Below are 15470 nucleotides of genomic sequence, written 5' to 3'. Positions count from 1 at the left end.
GTCTCTTGTGGGGACACTGCTCATTTCTCCTGGCTGCTGGTGTGTGCAAGATTGTTTTTTGTGCTTTCCAAGTGTCTGGTTCTCCAATCCTGTGGAAGAACATTACAGAAAGTTCTATAATGATGCCCCACTAGCCTTCAAAGTCATATTCCCTGGGGGGTTCTCATCTGCTCACCAACTCTATGGTGGGGCTAATGGCGACTTCCTCCAAGAGGGCTTATGCCACATGCTTCATGACACAAGTCTGCTGCAGTCATAGCCCCTGTCACTGCGGCAGGCCACTGTTGACCCGTACCTCTTCAGGAGACAATCAAACAATCAAGGGCAGTTCTGACTCAGTTTCATTGGGATCTCTGGGTCTTGGTGTGCAGATTTTGTTTGAGCCCTCCAAGCATCTCTGGCGACTATGGCGTTTGATTCTAACTGCAATTTCCCCCCTCCTACTCTCTTGTTGGGGCTTCTCCTTTGCTCTTGGACCTGGGGTATCTTTTTAGGGGGAATCCAACCTTCTCCTGGTCGATGGTTGTTTAGCAGCTAGTTGCAATTTTGGAGTTCACACAGAAGATGAGCGCACATCCTTCTACTTCACCATGTTAATATCAAGATACAGTCCATGAATTCTCCAAGCCACAATATTGGAGTGGGTAGCCTTTCCCTTCTCCAGAGTATCTTCCTAACCCAGGGATCAAACCCAGTTCTCCCACATTGTAGCCAGATTCTTTACCAGCTGAGCCACCAGGGAAGCCCACTTGTACTTTAGGTATCATATCTAAATTCACTGCCACTGTGAATGTCAAGAATTATTTCCCTTTGTTTTCTTTGAGTAATTTTATGGTTTTAAGTCTTATATTTAAGCCTCTTATCCATTTTAATATAATTTTGTAGTGGGGTAAGATCAGAGTTTAGTTTTATTCTTTTCTATGTGACTATCCTTTTTTTTTTTTTTTAGTAATAATTATTTAAGAGACTATCTTCTTTCATTGAGTATTTTTGGCTTTCTTATGAAATATTTTTTGACCACATATGCATAAGCTTATCTTTGGGCTTTTGCTTCTGTTCTAATGGAACATGTGACTGTTTTTAAACCTGCATGTATTGTTTTGATTAATATAGCTTTATAATATTTCTTAAAATCAGAGTGTGTGATGCCTACATCTTTGTTTTTCTTTCTCAGGATTGATTTGTCTATTTGGAACTTTTTCATTTTAATACGAATTTTTATTATTTTCCTTGTTACTAGTTTTAACAGATTTATCTCTACTATCCTATCATTACTAAAAATTTTGTTTATTCCTAAAAACATAAAAAAGATATAGGATTGAAATGTATAGCTCATTTGGTCAAGAATTCATGTGCAGTGTAGGAGATCCCAGTTCAATTCCTGGGTCGAGAAGATCTGCTGGAGAAGGGATAAGCTACCCACTCCAGTATTCTTGGGCTTCCCTTATGGCTTGTCTGGTAAAGAATCTGCCTAAAATGTGGGAGACTTGGGTTCGATCCCTGGGTTGGGAAGATCCTCTGGAGAAGGGAAAGGCTACCCACTCCAGTATTTTGGCCTGGAGATTTACATGGACTGTATAGTCCATGGGATCACTAAGAGTTGCACACGACTGAACAACTTTCACGTCACTGGAAAAAAGGAAGTGACCATAAGTCTATTCAATATTTCCTCTGAGAAATTACTCAACAACTCACAAACAACATGAGTGCATCTAAAGAACTCTGCTTTCTAGCAATATGTAATATGTTCAAAAAGGCATATGACTTAATCAAGGTCAATATGTTGCACTGAAACTTCTTCTGGGCATTTTGTGATGGACAGGTGCTTATATCTCTAGAAATGGCCCTATAAAATGTGGGGAGAAACTATCACACATCCATATTGAGAGTTCAAGCTACAAAAGGCAACACTGAGTAAAGATAACTTAAAATGTCATCAAAGCGACATTTTCTGAGTCATGGATTAAGCCTTGAATGATCTACAATTGGATTGAAGCTGTTTGTTTACTTCTGATCCCAGAAGTCTGACACTCAGTTTAGGAACATCTTTTCCAGTGATAAGAATATTACTCTGTCCCTGATTCTTCCATAATTCTTAGCAATTTAGAATATCCTTTGGTGGAGTATACCAATAATCTGAGAGGAAGAGTAAATACTTGGTAAATAGAAGAAACACATTTTTTTTTATCCTCATCAATGTTAAAATTCTATAAGTTATAGATATAATTTGGCTATTCAGAATTTAAAATTTTCATTATATTATATATTACAAGCATGTTTTTCAAATTTTAAAAATATAATGCATAATTAACAACTTTTATCTATAAAATTATAAATATATTATATTAATATACATTTATTTATTATAAATATATAAACATATAATAAATATATGCATGAATATAAATTTATGTATAAATGTACATTAAAAGTAATTTATAAAATTATTTATTTATTAAAACATGTCATAGTTATGTTCAAATAATTGATGAGAAAATAACCAAGAAAGAGCCTTCATTTCAAAAACTTGTGAAACTCTTTATAAAACTTTCAAGAGACAAAGGAATTTTAGGATAAGAGTAGTAGGCTAGACAAAACAATGATCAAAAAAAAAAAATGCCCTATAGAGCAATAGAATCATGATTTGGGAGATGGTATTTTCTACCAGACAGACATATAACAGTTAACAATTAACTTCAAAGTATATTATCTCAAAAGTTCAGAGTAAATTAAAAAATAAATGACAAAGTAAAACCTATGCACATTTTCCTAAAGATATGTGCTGAGTATGAAAGTGGATATTGCCATTACCAGAATAAAACCCCTCATTTACTGAGATTTGCCTTGATCTGTTATGCAGATACATCTTCCTAGGAGTTCAAAATCCCTTATATTTTCTAGTCAAAACTTTAGTGCACTTAGAACATCATGGAAAATATTCAAAAAGCCATGTAGTGAGAAACCAGATGGCTATGGTTTCCTCCTCTCAGTGACATGGAGCATATATTTCAAAAGGACACCAAAACTCTGGGTAAGATTCACTATAAAATAGAAATTATTTCATCACCAGATTATTATGCAATGCAATATTTTCACCAAGAGGATAAAATCTTATAAAATAAGAAATTTCATTTCCTATAGCAAAGGAGACATTTTAAGAATTGTATTAAAAGTATTCAGGATGCAATTAGTTGTGATAACACACTTGAAAATAATAGAAAAAAAGATGGGTAAAACGCAAGTTGTTTTTCAACATAATCAGAGGCTTTTGGAGCAATGAGGATGAGATAAACTGGAATTCCAGAGAAGACGGTGCAACTCTACCACAGAAGGCTGAGAATCGCTACCTAAGTTTCTTGTACTTAGAGGAGCACCTGAGTGGGCTCAGGCTTAGATCAAGATGAAAGACTCCATTGACAGAGAGAGAGAGCAACAGGCTTTTGGCTTCGCTCCATACTTAAATCTGTGTTTGAAAGTGAAAGTCGCTCAGTCATGTGGGATTCTTTGTGACCCCTTGGACTATGCAAGTCCATGGGATTCTCCAGGCCAGAATACTGGAATGGGTAGCTTTTTCCTTCTCAAGGGGATGTTCACAACCCAGGGATCGAACCCAGGTCTCTGGCATTTCAGGCGGATTCTTTACTAGCTGAATCACAAGGGAAGCCCAAATCCGTGCTTCTTTATTCATAATCTGACTATGTGTACTCTTCAGGGGAAAAGGCCAATTGATTTAACCTGGGTTGCACAGGCTGCGTATTGGTCTTTAAGAATTTACTTAGAAAATTAGGTGAAGATATATCTCTCATTTAACATATCAGATTCCTTTCCCTCTCTTATCCCTCATTTTTATTCAGGAAAACCTACCACACTATGTGAGATTATAGGGAAAGCTGACATGTGGTTGTTTTGAAGTTACTGGGATTTTGAATTTCCTCAACCTTACTTACCTAATACTGAGTTTGTTGGAGGACTGCACTGCAAGCCTGCAAAGCCCCTACCTAAGGTAATTAAATGTGCTTATTATTGTCCTACATGAATGAAGTGTGAAGTGTTAGTCACTCAGTCATATCTGACTCTTTGAGACCCCATGGACTATAGTCTGCCAGCGTCTTCTGTTCATGGAATTTTCAAGGCAAGAATACTGGAATGGAATTGCCATTCCCTTCTCCAGGGGATCTTCCTGACCCAGTTATGAGTATTTATCTCTTAAAATGATTTCTGGTTTATTGTTAAAGTATTTGATCCCCAAACAGAGAAAACAGACATAGAATTTAATGGTCATTATTTTCTTAGACTATACACTACAGTAAGAAGGTGAGTAGCCTTTATTTTGGATTATGTATTATTATCTAATGAAGTAGTCCTCAATATTTTCTTTTCTTGTTCAAAGTCCATTAACTATTCATGAAAATGTGTTTTATATAAATTAAAAAATATTTCCTAGTATCTTACAAATACTATGCTATAATTGAACATAAAGATATCATTATATCTCAAGTCAAATCATCTCCCAACATGGTGTAATGGTTAACTTTAAGTGTCAACTTGCCTGGCCAGGTACCCAGGTATTTAGACAAACATTTTTCTAGAACTTATTAAGAGGCTATTTTTAGATGAAATCAACTTTTAAAGATGTGGACCTTGGTTAAACAAATTACTCTCCATTATGTGGGTAAGCCTCATTCAATTAGTTGAAGATGTAACTAGAACAAAAGACTGAATTATGCCAGTAAGCAGCCTTCAAACTTGAACTACAGCAGTGGCTTTTTGAGTCTCCAGCCTAATGTACTGTTCTGCAGATTAAACTTGACATCCTCCATAACCATGTGTGTGAGTGCTAAGTCACTTCAGTGTTGTCTGACACTTTGCGACCTCATATACTGCAATCTGACAGACTTCTCTGTTTATGGGATTTTCCAGGCAAGATTATTGGAATTGGTTGCCATTTCCTTCTCCATAAACATGTGAGAAGTCCCTTAATATAAATATCTTCCCTGTCTTTCCATTTCACGCCTCACACACTTATTTTTGTTGTTGTTGTTGTACTTAATTGGCTTAGTTTTGCTACTATTTAAACAGAGGATGGAAAGATTTATTTCAGTATGATTATATAGGTTGTTTTTATTTTCAATTCAAAGCTCTATATTTCTACTACTATATTCCTATAATCCTCAGAGTATGCTTTATAGGTATTTCTGCATTACTTGTCTGGTCAGGAGTTACATGGCTACCTCATTCCTAACTGTATATATGGAAGCTTATATAAAAAAACAAATCTAATCAAAGTAAAAGAAAATAGAAGTTTAGAAAACAGAGAAAAATAAATATACCAAAATTGTGTCATTGTACTGACCATAATTCAGCAGAAAAAATGAAAACAACCTTATTAGCATCTAAGGCTAAATAAAAATTGCAGCACCAGAGCTATTTAACTAAAGGTAGAAATTTTCTCTGCCAGCTACTGCTGTGTAGACTTGAACAAATTACTTAACCTTACGGAGATAGACTTCCCATCTGAAAATGTACACATATCTCATAAAACTACCATATATCTAAATTAAATGATACATGTAAAGAGCTCAGCAAATGGCAAAAGATAACAGGCAGTCAATAATTTGTAAACACAAACACACATGCACAAAGACACACTCATACCTCAAATATGCTTTACTAAATGAGCCTTTAGTAACAATAATTTTTAATTTGCCATTTATTATACACTGAAATCATTAACATATGAAAGTACAGAATTGTTCTAATAATTCAGACACATTGGGAAGAATGTGACATCAATTATAACTGTAAGCTTTCATATTACAAAGGCTGTTTTCTTCATAGGAGCTCGAAGAGTTTGTTCAAAGCTCTGGAGAAGATGGAGTCGTGGTGTTTACTCTGGGGTCAATGATCAAAAATCTCTCAGAAGAAAAGTCTAATATGATTGCATCAGCCCTTGCCCAGATTCCACAGAAGGTCAGATAATATTTTTTTTCAGGGACAGCTGTTTTAAAATCCATGAAATTCATAATAAAAGTATACTTGTAAAATGTAGGAAAGGGCATTCATATTATTAGTACCAAGTGAGCTCTAATGAAAGTGTGTAAATGATAAAAGGGGATATTTGATTGCTATCTTACTTTAAACCTGGCATTATTAAGGAAATTCTATTGCAGTATTTTTCTTTAAATAATAAATGAAAATTAATCATTTGCTACTGTTAAACCATCAGTCAGCTTTGTGCATTAGGTTTTAAGGCATCCATGTAATGTAACACTTTTTGCTATTCTTACATTTCTTTAAATCTGAAGCATATAAACAAGTTGCAAATAACATGACAGAGAATAAAGGAAAAGATATTCAAAATAATAGGTTTGATTCTCAGAATGTCTTGGGACTATATTTTCTAGTAATTACTGATTTTGAGCATTGTCGTAATTGAACCTGGGAATAAGAGCTGAGATTCTAAAAATAATCCTAAATAATGATTCTTCTAATAATGCTAAATAATGAATCCTAAAAGTAATCCTAAATGAAATCCTAAATAGTGATTCTTCAACATTTAAAACTTACAATACAGTAAAAGATTTAGGAGTATACTTTACAATGTTCCAGCAAACTATAATTTTTTATTGATACCATTCTAGGTTTCAACTGAGTGACATGTTTTGTCTCAGTTCAGTTCAGTCACTCAGTCATGTCCAACTCTTTGTGGCTCCATGGACTGCAGCACACTAAGCCTCCCTGTCCATCACCAACTCCAATGGGTCAGGAAGATCCCCTGGAGGAGGGCATGGCAACTCACTCCAGTAATCTTACCTAGAGACTCCCCATGGACAGAGGAGTCTGGTAGGCTGCAGTCCATGGGGTCACAAAGAGTCGGACACGACTGTGTGACTGGATGCCATGCCATATAGTTGATGGTTACACCTTGTGTATGTTTTTAATGCAACCAAACTCTAGACTTAGAATACTTTAAAATGATAAATATGATTATGAATATTTTACTATATGAGTCTACATTAATGGTAAGTACGTAAAAAATAGTTCAAAAGAGGTAAATAACATCCCTCCGCTTGCCTCTGAAAACATTGTTTCAAAAAGCCCCTTTACCAGAGTGGCCTAGTAACACCAGTATGTAGTTCTTTCAGATTCAGATTGTCATTCTTCATCTACATCTTTATCATTTTTCTTCATTGGATTGTTAGAATTAACCCGAAGATGAAAGGCTATTAACTAGGATCATTCCAAGCCTTTGAAAACATGGCTGTGGTGTTTATGGTTTAAAAACATTCATTACCTAATCACTTAGGGACTCAGTTTGCTTGTGCATTACCTGGAGGCATCAAATTTGATTGAAGTGAAGTCACTCAGTCGTGTCTGACTCTTCTCAACCCCATGGACTATAGCCTGCCAGGTTTCTCCATCCATGGAGTATTCCAGGCAAGTATACTAAAGTGGATTGCCATTTCCTTCTTCAGGGGATCTCCCTGATCCAGGGATCAAACCCCTGTCTCCAGTCCTGTGGGAAGATTCTTTACCATCTGAGTCATCAGGGTAGGTTAACTTCTTCTGCCAGGATGTGATTCTAAAACCTTCTAATAAAGACATTTATCTTAATAGGTTCTGTGGAGATACACAGGAAAGAAACCAGAAACACTAGGAGCCAATACCCGGCTATATAAATGGATTCCACAGAATGATCTTCTTGGTAAGACCAAAGAGAAGAAAGATAAACAGAGCTGAATGAGGTATAATCTAAATGATTATTCAATAACAGATTTCAACAAATTTGTATTTAAAATAAGAAAAAAAAACTTTAATGTGTTCTTCACATTGCTTCAGGAGTTTTGAAAGAAAGGATTATTCATGACACATGTTAAAGACTGTAAAGCACATTTACTCAAGACCATCACCATAAGTATAGTTATTAGTGCAATGGACTTTTACAGTAAAACAGAGAGACTGGAAACAATTTGTATGCAGAAAGAAAACTGGGGAATTTATCACAAAAGAACATAGTGGAAGTTCATTGGATGGAAAAGTACAGAGTTCAACTAACCTAGTAGAATGCTTGCTAAAATTGGGCAATGCAGAGATAGTGGAGCCACAAAATCAAATTCTAGTTGAGAAGAGTTCAGAGGAACCTGACTAAACCTTGGTCAAGGATCTTTATCAAAATCTAACATAAATATCAAATTTATGGCTCTCTCATTTATGATATAATCTCTGCCTCCTCAGGATCAAGGTCAGAGAAAGTAGCTTTAGATCAGGCTTTCATTAACTTTTGTATAGAATACTGCAACACACTCCTGATTTTCTTCACCAATTTTCTCACACCTCTCTTCTCTATGGGAAAAAAAATCTGGCAACCATTTCACCTATATTTCATGTATAATAAAGGCTGCATGTTAGTATAAAGTCAAGTGCAAATCCTATTTTCTTAAACAGAGTACACCATGAACTAATGTAGCCTATCTTTCTAGCTTGTTATGTCAACATTCTCATATTGAAACCCTGAACATCTCACCTCCCCTTTCCCATCAACAAAAATATTAATTTCTTCAGTCCCTCCTTTCTTTTTTATTATTATATTTTTCCTGCAACAACTTGTCAAATGACAAGTGTTCTCTACCATATATTCTGCAGGAAACTTCTTAGTTGTCTGTGGAATGACTTAATTGCTGGAATCACTAATTATACTTCAGTTCAGTTCAGTTCAGTTCAGTAGCTCAGTCATGTCCAACTCTTTGCAACCCCATGAATTGCAGCACTCCAGGCCTCCCTGTCCACCACCAACTCCTGGAGTACACTCAAACTCATGTCCATCAAGTCGGTGATGCCATCCAAACATCTCATCCTCTGTTGTCCCATTCTCCTCTTGCCCCAAATCCCTCCCAGCATCAGAGTCTTTTCCAATGAGTCAACTCTTCACATGAGGTGGCCAAAATACTGGAGTTTCAGCTTTAGCATCATTTCTTCCATAGAACATCCAGGACCGAGCTCCTTTAGAATGGACTGGTTGGATCGCCTTGCAGTCCAAGGGACTCTCAAAAGTCTTCTCCAACACCACAGTTCAAAAGCATCAATTCTTCGGTGCTCAGCTTTCCTCACAGTCCAACTCTCCCATCCATACATGACCACTGGAAAAACCATAGCCTTGACTAGATGGAGCTTTGTTGGCAAAGTAATGTCTCAGCTTTTGAATATGCTATCTAGGTTGGTCATAACTTTCCTTCCAAGGAGTAAGCATCTTTTAATTTCATGGCTGCAATCACCATCTGGAGTGATTTTGGAGCCCCCAAAAATTGTCTGACACTATTTCCACTGTTTCCCCATCTATTTCCCATGAAGTGATGGGACCTTAGCCAGGAGTAATTAATTGCTGCTTTCTTCAGAGCCTATAAGAATATATATGTGTTCTCATGGCACAGAATTACATAGAAGATGTTACCTAATAGAATTTGGCTTATGTAGGTGTCATGATTTTCTGTTTCTGACATTCTTACAACTTAGAATAATATTTATTTATTTTTAATTTTTAGGTCATCCCAAAACCAGAGCTTTTATCACTCACTGTGGAACCAATGGAATCTATGAAGCTATTTACCATGGGGTCCCTATAGTTGGAATTCCTATGTTTGGTGACCAGCATGATAATGTTGCTCATATGAAAGCCAAAGGCACAGCTGTTGCAGTAGACTTGCAAAGAATGACAAGTGCAGATCTGCTTAATGCATTGAAAGCAGTTATTAACAACCCTTTGTGAGTAGAGAATATATTCTTTTCTAAGAATCATTTGCTTTTGAAGGAATAATCAGCTTTATATAATTTTGAATTGATAAATTTTGCATAATTTAGAGCACACCTAATATCAAATAAGATTATTTTATACTTCCTAAATTTTGTGAAGGTATATTGTCACCTACCACTACTTGGTGATAAATTATAATCTCAAAGAATTACTACATTTATTTAAAGAAAATGATATATTGTTAAAAATATATGAATTTTTAAATTAACAATGGTACTTATTATTTTTAAAAAAATTCCAGATATTGCCACTATAAAGAATTTAGGGAATACAATAAAATCATAAAAATAAAACTGAAAAACCACTCAGCTTTCCTCATGTCAGTTCAGTTCATTTCAGTCACTCAGTCATGTCTGACTCTTTGCGACCCCATGGACTGCAGCACACCAGGCTTCCCTGTCCAACATCAACTCTCGGAGCTTGTTCAAACTCATGTCCACTGAGTCAGTGATGCCATCCTCTATTGTCCCCTTCTCCTCAACCTTCAATTTTTCCCAGCATCAGGATCTTTTCCAATGAGTCAGTTCTCCGCATCAGGTGACCAAAGTATTGGAGTTTCAGCTTCACCATCAGTCTTTCCAATGAATGTTCAGGACTGATTTCCTTTAGAATGGATTGGTTGGATTTCCTTGCATTCCAAGAGACTCTCAAGAGTCTTCTCAAACACCACAGTTAAAAACATCAATTCCTCAGTGCTCATCTTTCTTTATAATCCAACTCTCACATCCATACATGACCACTGGAAAAACCATAGCCTTGACTAGACGGACCTTTGTTGACAAAGTGATGTCTCTGCTTTTTAATTGCTGTCTAGGTTGGTCATAGCTTTTCTTCCAAGGAACAAGTGTCTTAACTTCATGGCTGCAGTCACAATCTGCGTAGTTATAAACATTACCAGTTTAGAAACTTACTTCTGCTAATTTATAAGTAGGAGGAAGATCCCAGCCTCCTCATTTCCTGACAGAGAATAAAAACTGGACACTATCCATGAGCAAAATTATCTCTGGGAGTGTCCTAAAGGCCATGTAAGAAATTTTAGCAACACAGTAGAACAAAAAATCTGAGATAAATCACACAAGACCAGAATGATGGCAGCTTTATTTTACCAGCATCATCCCCAAGCCAGCATTACTCATCACCAAGAGAGAACTTTCAGCTAGAAAGAGTTCCTTGGCAGAGAAAGAAGAATGGATTGAATGACCAATATCTAAGTCCTTCTGGGGGCATAGAAATTGAAAAACAAATTCTAAATTTGTGTAAAGTCACAAGAGATCTCAAACAACCAAAGCAGTCCCAAGAAATAATGACATTGGAGACATCCAACTTGTTATTTAAAACTATACTACAAAGTTATAGCAATTTTAAAAAGAGGATATTGTCATAAAAATAGACCAATGGACAGGATTGAGAGCCCTGATACAAACCCTTATATATAAAGTTGAATAATATTTGAGAAAAAGTGAAGAATAACTCAATAGGAAAAGTGTTATCTCTTCAATAAGTAGTACTAGGGAAACTAAATAATCATATGCAGGAGAATAAAACTTGGACCCTTATATTACATTACTTCCCTCATAGCTCAGTTGGTAAAGATCTGTTTTCAATGCAGGAGACCAGGGTTCAATTCTGGGGTCAGGAAGAACTCCTGGAGAAAGAATTAGCAACCCACTCCAGTATTCTTTCCTGGAGAATCCCGTCTACAGAGGAGCCTGGTTGGATACTGTCCATGATGTCACAAGAGACAGACACGACTTAGAGACTAAACCACCGCATTACATTACTTACAAAACTTGACTAGAAATGGACTACAGACTTGAAGATAAGACCTGAAGCCATAAATGTCTTATTATAAAACTGGAGGAAAAGTTTCTTGACAAGGGTATTGGCAAGAAATGTTGGGATATGATACCAACAATACAAGGAACCAATGCAAAACAAAAGGTGGGGCTTTATCAAGCTCAAAAGCTTCTACACAGAAAAGTAAATGATTTACAAAATGAAGGTCAATGTACAAAATTGGAGAATATTTTGAAAATTACACATCTGATATAGACTGATATACAAAAGATATAAGTAACACATATTACTCAATAGCAATTTTTTTTTAAATGAATGGAGTTACTGAATACATATTTGCCCAAAGAAGACAGGTCAACAGGTACTTGAAAAGGGGATTGATGTTACTAAGCATCATGAAATGCAAATCAAAATCCCACCTCACACCTATTAGAATTGTTGTTGATGTTGTTCAGTCACTAAGTTGTGTCTGATGCTGTGACCCATTGACTACAACATGACAAGCTCCTCCATTCTCCACTGTCTCCTAGAGTTTGAAGTGCGATGCTGTCTAACCATCTCATCCTCTGCTGCCTCCTTCTCATTTTCCCTTCAATCTGCTCCAGCATCAGGTTTTTTGCAGTGAGTCAGTTCTTCACATGAGATGGCCAAAGTATTGGAGTTTCAGCTTCAGCATCACTCCTTCCAGGAATAGTCAGAGTTGATTTCCTTCAGGATTGATTGATTTGACCTCCTTGCTCTCCAAGGGACTCTCAAGAGTCTTCTTCAACACCACAATCAGAAAGCATAAAATCTTTGGTGCTCAGCCTTCTTTATGGTTCAGTGGTAAAGAAACCAGTTGCTGATACAGTTGTGGGATATGTAGGTTCGATTCCTGAGTCAGGAGATCCCATGGTATTTTTCAGTCCCTCAGTTGTGTCCAGCTCTGTGACCCCATAGGCTGTAGCAGGCCAGACTTTTCTGCCTGCCACACCATCTCCCGAGCTTGCTCAAATTCATGTTATCGAGACAGTGATGCCATCTAAGCATCTAATCCTCTTCGTCCCCTTCTCCTCCTGCCTTCAATCTTTCCCATAATCAGGGTCTTTTCTAATGAGTCAGCACTTCACATCAGATGGCCAAAATATTGGAGCTTCAGCTTCAGCATCAGTCCTTCCAGTGAATATTCAGGGTTGATTTCCTTTAGGATTGACCAGTTTGATCTCCTTGCAGACCAAGGGACTCCCAAAAGCCTTGTCCAACACCACAGTGAAAAAGCAATTCTTTGACTCTCAGCCTTCTTTATGGTCCAACTCTCACATCCATACCTGACTGCTGGGAAAAGCCATAGTTTGACTATATAGACTTTGTCAGCAAAGTAATTTCTATGCTTTTTAATACACGCTCTAGGTTTGTCATAGCTTTTCTTCCAGGACCAAGATTCTTCTAATTTCATGGCTGCACTCATCATCCACTGTGATTTTGGTGTCCAAGAAAATAAAGTCTGTCACTGTTTCCCCATCGATTTGCCATGAAGTGACGGGACTAGATGGCACGATCTTCATTTTTCGAATGTTGAGCTTTAAGCCAGCTTTTTCTCTCTCCTCTTTCACCTTCATCAATAGACTATTTCCTCTTTGCTTTCTGCCATTCTGGTGGTGTCATCTGCATATCTAAGGTTATAGATATTTCTCCTGGAAATCTTGATTCCAGCTTGTTCTTCATCCAGCTCAGCATTTTGCATTATGTACTATGCATACAAGTTAAATAAGCAGATTTACAATATACATCCTTGAAGTACTCTTTTCCCAGTTTGGAACCAGCCCATTTTTCCATGTCTGGTTCTTACTGTTGTTTTTTGACCTGCATATAGGTTTTGCAGGAGGCAGGTAGGTGGTCTGGTACTCCCATCTCTTGAAGAATTTTCCATAGTTTGATTTGATCCACACAGTCAAAGGCTTTAGTGTAATCAATGAAGCAGAAGTAAATTTTTTCTGGAATTCTCTTGTTTTTCTAGCATCCAATGGATGTTGGCAATTTCATCTCTCATTCTTCTTCCTTTTTAAAATCCAGCTTGAACATCTGGAAAATCTCAGTTTATATACATTGAAGCCAAGCTTGGAGAACTTTGAGCATTACTTTGCTAGTGTGTGAGGTGAGTACAATTGTGCAGTAGTTTGCACATTCTTTGGCAGCCTTTCTTTGGGATTGGAATGAAAACTGACCTTTTCCAGTCCTGTGGCCAATGCTGAGTTTTCCAAATTTGCTGGCATATTGAGTGCAACACCTTTACAGCATCATCTTTTAGGTTTTGAAGTAACTCAACTGGAATTCCATCACCTCCACTAGCTTTGTTCATAGTGATGCTTCCTAAGGCCCACTTGACTTCACACTCCACGATGTCTGGCTCTAGGAGAGTGATCAAACCATGGTGTAGGAAATGGGAACCCATTTCAGCGTTCTTGTTTGGAAAATCTTCCCCTGGTTTAGAAAATGGCAACCCACTCTAGTATTCTTGTTTGGAAAATCCCATGTATGGAGGAGCCTGGACTACTTTAATCTGTGGAGTCTGAAAGAGCAGGACACAACGGAGCATGCATGTATAAAATAACATTCAAACATGATTACTGCAGAACTATATCTTTGACTATACGGACCATTGTCAGCAAACTGATATCCTTGCTTTTTAATGTGCTGTTTAGGTTTATCATAGTTTTCCTTGCAATGAACAAGTGTCTTTTAATTTCATGGCAGCAGTCACAATCTGCAGTGATTTTGGAGCCTAAGAAAATAAAATCTATCACTGCTTCCAATTTTTCCCCTTCTATTTGCCTTGGAGTGATGGGACTATATACCATGGTCTTAGTTTTTTTAATGAGTTTCAAGCCAGCTTGGAACTTTCAGAATGGTCATCATTAAAAGACATGATCTAAGAGGTGAGGAGTAGCTCCTCTCTGCCCTCCTTTGCCTGTGCAGCTGCTCCTTGGCCGCCTCCCCTGACCTTGGGCGTGGGGTAGCTCCTCTCTGCAACCACCCCTGACCTCGGATGTGGGGTAGCTCCTCTCGGCCATGCTTCTGCGAGGTCTGTCTCAGCCGGTGCGCTTCTGCATTGGAAAGAAATGCAGAAAAGCAAAATTGCTGTCTGAGGAGGCCATACAAATAGCTGTGGAAAGAAGAGAAGCAAAAAGCAAAGGAGAAAAGGAAAGATATAAGTATCTGAATGCAGAGTTCCAAAGAATAGCAAGGAGAGATAAGAAAGCCTTCCTCAGCGATCAATGCAAAGAAATAGAGGAAAACAGAGTGGAAAAGCCTAGAGATCTCTTCAATAAAATTAGAGATACCAAGGGAACATTTCATGCAAAGATGGGCTCAATAAAGGGTAGAAATGGTATGGACCTAACAGAAGCAGAAGATATTAAGAACAGGTGGCAAGAATACACAGAAGAGCTGTACAAAAAAAAGAGCTTTATGACCTAGATAATCACGATGGTGTGACCACTCACCTAGAGCCAGACATCCTGGAATGTGAAGTCAAGTTGGTCTTAGAAAATATCACTATGAACAAAGCTAGTGGAGGTGATGGAATTCCTGTTGAGCTATTTCAAATCCTGAAAGATGATGCTGTGAAAGTGCCACACTCAATATGCCAGCAAATTTGGAAAACTCAGCAGTGGCCACAGGACTGGAAAAGGTCAGTTTTCATTCCAATCCCAAAGAAAGCCAATGCCAAAGAATGCTCAAACTATCGCACAGTTGCACTCATCTCACATGCTAGTAAAGTAATGCTCAAAATTGTCCAACCAGGCTTCAGCAGTATGTGAACCGTGAACTTCCAGATGTTCAAGCTAGTTTTAGAAAAGGCAGAGGAACCAGAGATCAAATTGCC

General features: G+C 37.3%; 1 pseudogene; it reads left to right on the top strand.

Moving 5' to 3' along the window:
* Positions 1–15470, top strand: part of LOC102284258 (UDP-glucuronosyltransferase 2C1-like) — a 38863-nt pseudogene that overhangs the window by 12003 nt on the left and 11390 nt on the right.

This window comes from Bos mutus, chromosome 6 (assembly GCF_027580195.1).
Source record: "Bos mutus isolate GX-2022 chromosome 6, NWIPB_WYAK_1.1, whole genome shotgun sequence".
Lineage (NCBI taxonomy): Eukaryota > Metazoa > Chordata > Mammalia > Artiodactyla > Bovidae > Bos > Bos mutus.
This window is presented reverse-complemented; position numbering and strand designations above follow the sequence as displayed.